We start from the raw sequence: 8,291 nt of genomic DNA, 5'->3' as shown, positions 1-8,291 counted from the left end.
TTAGTTTAAATTTTTAAATGACAACAGAGTAGGGTAAGGAGAATCAAGGTCCTTGACGGACAGATTGCAGAATTAAAAAGGCTGGATTGAGTGCTGTCCGGCTTATTCCCATTTTGAGCCCAGGCCCAATGAGAGTGAACAGGTGACCACACATGTTCTTTAAGGCTAATTTGCAAAACCTGAAGACCAGGGAAGAAAGCTGAAAAGAGAAGCTAAGTATATTAATCACATCTATTCTAAATAAGGGCAATTTCCCATGGGCCCTCATTGTATTCTCATTAGGAGCTGCTTTGGGACCAGTCCCCACATACATGCTGCTTGTTGAACTACTGTTACAGAGTCAGAAGTACTTTATCCATTATTTATCCATTTGCATTCTGGCAGACCAGCAACTCCTCACACCTTTGGCCCACACTTTCCCACCTTCCCTTCTCAAAGGATAAGAAGGGGAAAGGCTCATTTCAGCTGTTGAAAAAGTCCCTTGACCACCTCCCATGGCTAAAGCCCCTCTTTGATGAGGGTTGAAGTTCTGTGCCTCTTAATCTCAGAACATCTCAGTCCTTATATCTGTGGTAGCTCATTGATAAAGCTGTGCTCCAGATTCTTTCCTAACCATGCTTTTCAAATCTATGCAAATCAGCACTTAACCATGTGGTTTGAGATGAAGGATTCCTCTTCTCCCACATTTCCCATTCATCTTCGTGGGTTTGCTTTTTAGAAGATCATAATGTGAGCTGACTGGCTTACATTTTCCCTTTTAAGAAGTAAAAGCAATGGCTAAAAACATTGAAGAGTTATTAAATAAAATTAAGTGAATGCTATAGCTTGCCCAATCCCCCAAACAGCAGAAATCAGTTCCTTTCGAGGGAACTCTAAACAAAAGCATAACCCTGACATGATGCTTTAGAGTTTGGTTCAAGCTTGATCAAACATATACTACCTCTCATAGTGGAAAACACCTGTCTAGTCACTCAAGGTCAGACACTCAGGACCTGTATTCCTGTCAACACCATCCAATATTTATCAGACCTGAGCTCAGAGCTATGCAAAGTTAAACATTCCTGATCACTTCATTTTTATATCGTACTTGCAAAGACTAAGCAATCAAATGTGTTTAATAAACAGGCAAGATGAATAAATACAGAAAAGAAATAAACTAAGGAGGCTGACATTTTAGTAGAAACAGTTATTGTATTCCTTGAAAGGTCTTAGGTTCTGGGTCACCACTGAACATATCAGGAAATAGATGGGAGCAGGCTTTGGGTTCTCAACAGACCTTACAAAACATGAGTTACCTCATATGCTGTGTTGCTGGGAAAGGAGAAGAGGCAGCTCTCAGTAGACAAGACTTGTAAATGCTGGCTGAGGCCTTAAGGCAGGTCTTTTTCTCTGAGGTAACCACCTAATGTAAAGCCTAGTGTAGAGCTTTCTTCTCTCCACTTGACATTAGGAAAAAATGAGGTTTAAAGAAGTTAAGTAATTTTCTCAAACTTACACAGCTCGGGAGATGCAAAGCTGTGATTCAAACCCAGTTGTATCTGTTGCCAAAGGCTATGCTCTTCCCAATAAGCCTCATCAGCCCAAACTTGCAGCCCTGAGTCATCTTCCAGGTCCCTTGAGATATCTACCCTGAACCTAGCTCTGGGTGCACACAGGTGGTGCTACTATATCCTGGGGGCAGGACTGCCTCGCTGGGTCCATGGAGGAGGGGAAGCCGACAGTGGGCACACCAGCCAAAGTGGGGACGGGGGCGTGGTGAGAAATACCCCAGCTTCTCCCTTCTTCTTGCCCTCTGGTCTTCTACCAATTCCTCCCAACGACTGAATTTAGCAGCTAGAAGGCAAGGGAGCCTGGGAAATATACTTCCCTACCTTAAAGGGCTGCACAGAGAAGGACCAATCTTGAATCTAAGTGCAAATATGCACTGTGCAAAAATCAACAACGTGGTGGTAAATAAGCTGCAAATATGGCAAGGGGCGGGTTGGGATGGGGAAAGGAGAGGCTGAAAGTTCCACTGTAGCCACTGATTAAAGAGGAGTAGGTGGCACACAAAGACTTTCTTCTTCTCATCCCTAGCCAAAGTGATTATCAAATACTTTAAAGCATTTTTAGGAAAGTGAGGAAGAGAGTCATAATGGGCTAAAATCCAGGAAGCATAAGCTCCAAGGAAGTATTAAAGAACAATGCATGCTTGGTTTGCAAAACAGAAGATTTAGAAGCAGAACAGAACTAAATTCTTGTGGATACAACTCATTATAATAAAGCTGGTCTAGAAGGATGGAGACTAAAAGCAGCCGCTGACTGAGGAGGAGTTCCCAAATCAGGACAGAGTCAGCCCTGGCTCCACAGAGGGTGGAAAGATATACGTCAGGACCCCAATGCGTCTCGCTCCAGGATTGCAGAGGGCACTTCCCCGGCTGCCATTATGCAAGGCCTTCCCATCCTTCGGGTGAGTAACCATCATTTAGTCATTCATTCCACAGAAATTTATTGAACCCCTGCAATGTACCAGGCACTATCCTAAGCACCGCAGAGAAAAAAGCAGACAAATAATAGAAGCGCCCCAACCCTCAATGGGAGCCAGATCAATATAGTCCGCCCCATCGGGAGGAGAGGGAGGGAGGGGTGTTCCTGGCAGGGTGTGGTCAGAGAGGACCCTCCATCCCTACTTCCTGGGTTACTCCTAGTCCTGGTAGACACATTTATGGCAGTTAAACATGCAACAGGGACACATCTGTGTCATTAATAGAGATACTACTATAAAGAACAATATTTCCTCCTGGGTTCTAGTTTATTCAGTTTAATTCAACAGACGTTTATTGTGTGACAATTCTACGTCTAGAACTGGAGCTACAGAGACAAACATTTTCTTCCAAAAGCATCGCTCCTGCCCTCAGCAGAGTAGGAATGGCAAATCCATGCCGTTTCAATCCAGAAATTGCTGCCAGAGACCTGAGTCCTCTGCAGGTTCATGCAGAGGGTGCGAAGTGATTTCCCCACCAGCTCAGAGTGGTGGTGATACTGGTCAGTGCAACGTGGAGCTGACCTGTGCCGGCTCTGCAGCCCTCCAGTTACTACGTCTGAGGGCTGATTTTCAAGAAGGGAAAGCCTTTTTGACTTTGCCTCATAAAAAGAAGTTCAGCGCTCTCTTCGGCAGCACATACAGTAAAATAAGAGAGATACAGAGAAGATTAGCATGGCCACTATGTAAGAATAACGTGCAAATTCAAACAAAGCGTTTCATAGTTTTATAAATAGGTGGAGCACAGAGGATTTTTAGGGCAGTGAAATACTCTGTATGATACCATAATAATGGATACATGGCATTATACACTTGTCCAATCCCATAGAATGTACACCATCAGGAGAGCACCGTAATGTAAAGTATGGACTCTGGGTGATAATGTCACTGTGGCTTCATCTACTGTAACAAATGTCCACTCTGGTGGGGCATGTTGATCACAGTGGAAGCTGGGGGTGGGGGCTTATGGGAAATCTCTGTACCTTCTGCTCAATTTTGCTGTGAACCTAAAACTGCTCTTTAAAAAAAGTCTTAATTAAAAAAAAAAAAAAAGGACTAAAAACAAACAAAAAAAGAAGGTCAGGCAGCTGAGTAAACTCCCTGGAACAGCCAGCCAGACAGAGACAGACAGGCTCCTGAACTGCTCTGCAGGGGCCTGAGGAAGTTGGAACAGTTGCACAGCGGGGGAGGAGGGGAGCCTCCTAGGCCAGCTCTGTCTCCCCATCTGGCAGGGGCAGGGAGTGCAGACCAGTGTATTGTAGTCTCATTCTCTCCTCTTACACTAATGCTTTGCAAAAAGCACCTAAGTAATTTAACTTAGTCCAATCTTATCATTTACTTTTTGATTTATGAATAATTAGGGGAAAATATATCTGAACAAATTTCTTTTTTTTTTTTTTTAGAATGTGCACACATTATCTATATTCTCTGCATTCCTGGTTTTCAAATCACTGGTACATTTTATTTTATTTTAATAAATTTATTTATTCATTTATTTATTTATTTACCTCCGGCCACGCTGGGTCTTCGCCGTGGTGTGCGGGTTTCCCACGGCAGCGGCCTCCCCCGTTGCGGAGCACGGGCTCCAGGCGCATGGGCCCCAGCAGCCGCGGCTCGCGGGCTCCAGAGCGCAGGCTCAGTAGTTGTGGTGCACAGGGCCCAGCTGCTCCGCAGCGTGTGGGATCTTCCCAGACCAGGGCTCGAACCCATGTCCCCTGCATTGGCAGGCGGATTCTTAACCACTGTGCCACCAGGGAAGTCACTAAGCAAATTTCTTACATTGTAACTCTTTTTTTTTTTACACGTTTGTAAATCTTTTTTTTTTTTTAACGTGTTCCTCTGTAGTTTTGATTTGCATTTCTCTAATGATTAGTGATGTTGAGCATCCTTTCATGTGTTTGTTGGCCATCTGTATATTTTCTTTGGAGAAATGTCTGTTTAGGTCTTCTGCCCATTTTTGGATTGGGTTGTTTGTTCTTTTGATACTGAGCTGCATGAGCTGCTTGTATATTTTGGAAATTAATCCTTTGTCAGTTGCTTCGTTTGCAAATATTTTCTCCCATTCTGAGGGTTGTCTTTTCGTCTTGTTTATGGTTTCCTTTGCTATGCAAAAGCTTTTAAGTTTCATTAGGTCCCATTTGTTTATTTTTGTTTTTATTTCCATTACTCAAGGAGGTGGGTCAAAAAGGATCTTGCTGTGATTTATGTCAAAGAGTGTTCTTCCTATGTTTTTCTCTACGAGTTTTATCGTTTCTGGCCTTACATTTAGGTTTAATCCATTTTGAGTTTATTTTTGTGTATGGTGTTAGGAAGTGTTCTAATTTCATGCTTTTACATGTAGCTGTCCAGTTTTCCCAGCACAACTTATTGAAGAGGCTGTCTTTTCTGCATTGTATATTCTTGCCTCCTTTATCAAAGATAAGGTGGCCATATGTGCATGGGTTTCTCTCTGGGCTTTCTATCCTGTTCCACTGATCTATATTTCTGCTTTTGTGCCAGTACCATACTGTCTTGTTTACTGTAACTTTGTAGTATAGTCTGAAGTCAGGGAACCTGATTCCTCCAGCTACGTTTTTCTTTCTCAAGATTGCTTTGGCTGTTAGAGGTCTTTTGTGTTTCCATACAAATCATGAAATTTTTTGTTCTAGTTCTGTGAAAAATGCCAGTGGTAGTTTGATAGGGATTGCATTGAATCTGTAGATTGCTTTGGGTAGTATAGTCATTTTCACAATGTTGATTCTTCCAATCCAAGAGCATGGTATATCTCTCCACCTGTTTGTATCATCTTTAATTTCTTTCATCAGTGTCTCATAGTTTTCTGCATACAGGTCTTTTGTCTCCTTAGGTAGGTTTATTCCTAGGTATTTTATTCTTTTTGTTGCAATGGTAAATGAGAGTGTTTCCTTAATTTCTCTTTCAGATTTTTCATCATTAGTGTGTAGGAATGCAGGAGATTTCTGTGCATTAATTTTGTATCCTGCTACTCTACCAAATTCATTGATTAGCTCTAGTAGTCTTCTGGTAGCATCTTTAGGTTTCTCTGTGTATAATATGTCATCTGCAAACAGTGACAGTTTTACTTCTTCTTTTCCAATTTGGATTCCTTTTATTTCTTTTTCTTCTCTGATTGCTGTGGCGAAAAGTTCCAAAACTATGTTGAATAATAGCAGTGAAAGTGGGCAACCTTGTCTTGTTCCTGATCTTAGAGGAAATGGTTTCAGTTTTTCACCATTGAGGATGATGTTGGCTGTGGGTTTGTCATATATGGCCTTTATTATGTTGAGGTAGGTTCCCTCTATGCCTACTTTCTAGAGAGTTTTTATCATAAATGGGTGTTGAATTTTGTCAAAAGATTTTTCTGCATCTATTGAGATTATCATATGGTTTTTAATCCTTCAGTTTGTTAGTATGGTGTATCACATTGATTGATTTGCGTATATTGAAGAATCCTTGCATTCCTGGGATAAACCCCACTTGATCATGTTGTATCATCCTTTTAATGTGCTGTTGGATTCTTTTTGCTAGTATTTTGTTGAGGATTTTTGCATCTATGTTCATCAATGATATTGGCCTGAAGTTTTCTTTTTTTGTGACATCTTTGTCTGGTTTTGGTATCAGGGTGATGGTAGCCTCGTAGAATGAGTTTGGGAGTGTTCCTCCCTCTGCTATATTTTGGAAGAGTTTGAGAAGGGTAGGTGTTAGCTCTTCTCTAAATGTTTGATAGAATTTGCCTGTGAAGCCATCTGGTCCTGGGCTTGTTTCTTGGAAGATTTTTAATCACAGTTTCAATTTCAGTGCTTGTGATTGGTCTCTTTATATTTTCTATTTCTTCCTGGTTCAGTCTTGGAAAGTTGTGCTTTTCTAAGGATTTGTCCATTTCTTCCAGGGTGTCCATTTTATTGGCATATAGTTGCTTGTAGTAATCTCTCATGATCCTTTGTACTTCTGCAGTGTCAGTTTTTACTTCTCCTTTTTCATTTCTAATTCTGTTGATTTGAGTCTTCTCCTTTTTTTTCTTGATGAGGTTGATTAATGGTTTATCAATTTTGTTTATCTTCTCAAAGAACCAGCTTTTAGTTTTATTGATCTTTGCATTGTTTCCTTCATTTCCTTTTCATTTATTTCTGATCTGATCTTTATGATTTCTTTCCTTCTGCTAACTTTGGGGGTTTTTTTGTTCTTCTTTCTCCAATTGATTTTGGTGTAAGGTTAGGTTGTTTATCTGAGATTTTTCTTGTTTCTTGAGGTAGGATTGTATTGCTATAAACTTCCCGCTTAGAAAGAGGGAAGTTTTTGCTGCATCCCATAGGTTTTGGGTTGTCGTGTTTTCATTGTCATTTGTCTCTAGTTTTTTTTAAATTTCCTCTTTGATTTCTTCAGTGATCTCTTGGTTATTTTGTAGTGTATTGTTCAACCTCCTCGTGCTTGTATTTTTTACAGTTTTTTTTTCCTGTAATTGATATCTAATCTCATAGCATTGTGGTTGGAAAAGATACTTGATACAATTTCAATTTTCTTAAATTTACCAAGGCTTGATTTGTGGCACAAGATATGATCTATCCTAGAGAATGTTCCATGAGCACTTGAGAAGAAAGTGTATTCTGTTGTTTTTGGATGGAATGTCCTATAAATATCAATTAAGTCCATCTTGTTTAATGTGTCATTTAAAGCTTGTGTTTCCTTATTAATTTTCTGTTTGGATGATCTGTTCATTGGTGTAAGTGAGGTGTTAAACTCCCCCTCTGTTATTGTGTTACTGTTGATTTCCTTTTTTATATCTGTTATCAGTTGCCTTATGTATTGAGGTGCTCCTGTGTTGGGTGCATATATATTTATAATTGTTATATCTTCTTCTTGGATTGATCTCTTGATCATTATGTAGTGTCCTTCCTTGTCTCTTGGAACATTCTTTATTTTAAAGTCTATTTTATCTGATATGAGTATTGCTACTCCAGCTTTCTTTTGATTTCCATTTGCATGGAATATCTTTTTCCATCCCCTCACTTTCAGTCTGCATGTATCCCTAGGTCTGAACCACTTCAGTGGGTCTCTTGTAGACAGCATATTTATGGGTCTTGTTTTTGTATCCATTCAGCGAGCCTGTGTCTTTTGGTTGGAGCACTTAATCCATTCATGTTTAAGATAATTATCGATATGTATGTTCCTGTTACCATTTTCTTAATTGTTATGGGGTTGTTTTTGTAGGTCCTTTTCTTCTCTTGTGTTTCCCACTTAGAGAAGTTCCTTTAGCATTTGTTGTAGAGTTGGTTTGGTGGTGCTGAATTCCCTTAGCTTTTGCTTGTCTGTAAAGCTTTTGATTTCTCCATTGAATCTGAATGAGATCCTTGCTGGGTAGAGTAATCTTGGTTGTAGGTTCTTCCCTTTCATCACTTGAAATATGTCCTGCCACTCCCTTCTGGCTTGCAGAGTTTCTGCTGAAAGATCAGCTGTTAACCTTATGGGGGTTCCCTTGTATGTTATTTGTTGCTTTTCCCTTGCTGCTTTCAATATTTTTTCTTTGTATTTAATTTTTGATAGTTTGATTAATATGTGTCTTGGCATGTTTCTCCTTGGATTTATCCTGTATGGGACTCTCTGCACTTCCTGGACTTGACTGACTCTTTCCTTCCCATGTTAGGGAAGATTTCAACTATCATCTCTTCAAATATTTTCTCAGACCCTTTTTTTTTTCTCTTCTTCTTCTGGGACCCCTATAATTCAAATGTTGGTGCATTTAATGTTGTCCCAGAAGACTCTGAGACTGTCCTCT

At 40.2% G+C, this 8,291-nt stretch overlaps 1 non-coding gene across 1 annotated transcript; it reads left to right on the top strand.

The window, feature by feature from the left end:
* Positions 1 to 3,141: 3,141 nt before the first annotated feature.
* On the top strand, positions 3,142 to 3,250 carry LOC118887124. Its single transcript, XR_005017894.1, has one exon. It is a non-coding gene; the product is annotated as a U6 spliceosomal RNA (small nuclear RNA).
* The last annotated feature ends 5,041 nt before the right edge of the window (positions 3,251 to 8,291 follow it).

Source organism: Balaenoptera musculus, chromosome 1, assembly GCF_009873245.2.
Source record: "Balaenoptera musculus isolate JJ_BM4_2016_0621 chromosome 1, mBalMus1.pri.v3, whole genome shotgun sequence".
Taxonomy (NCBI): Eukaryota; Metazoa; Chordata; class Mammalia; order Artiodactyla; family Balaenopteridae; genus Balaenoptera; species Balaenoptera musculus.
Note: the sequence above shows the minus strand (reverse complement) of the source record. Positions and strands in the feature narration are given on the sequence as shown.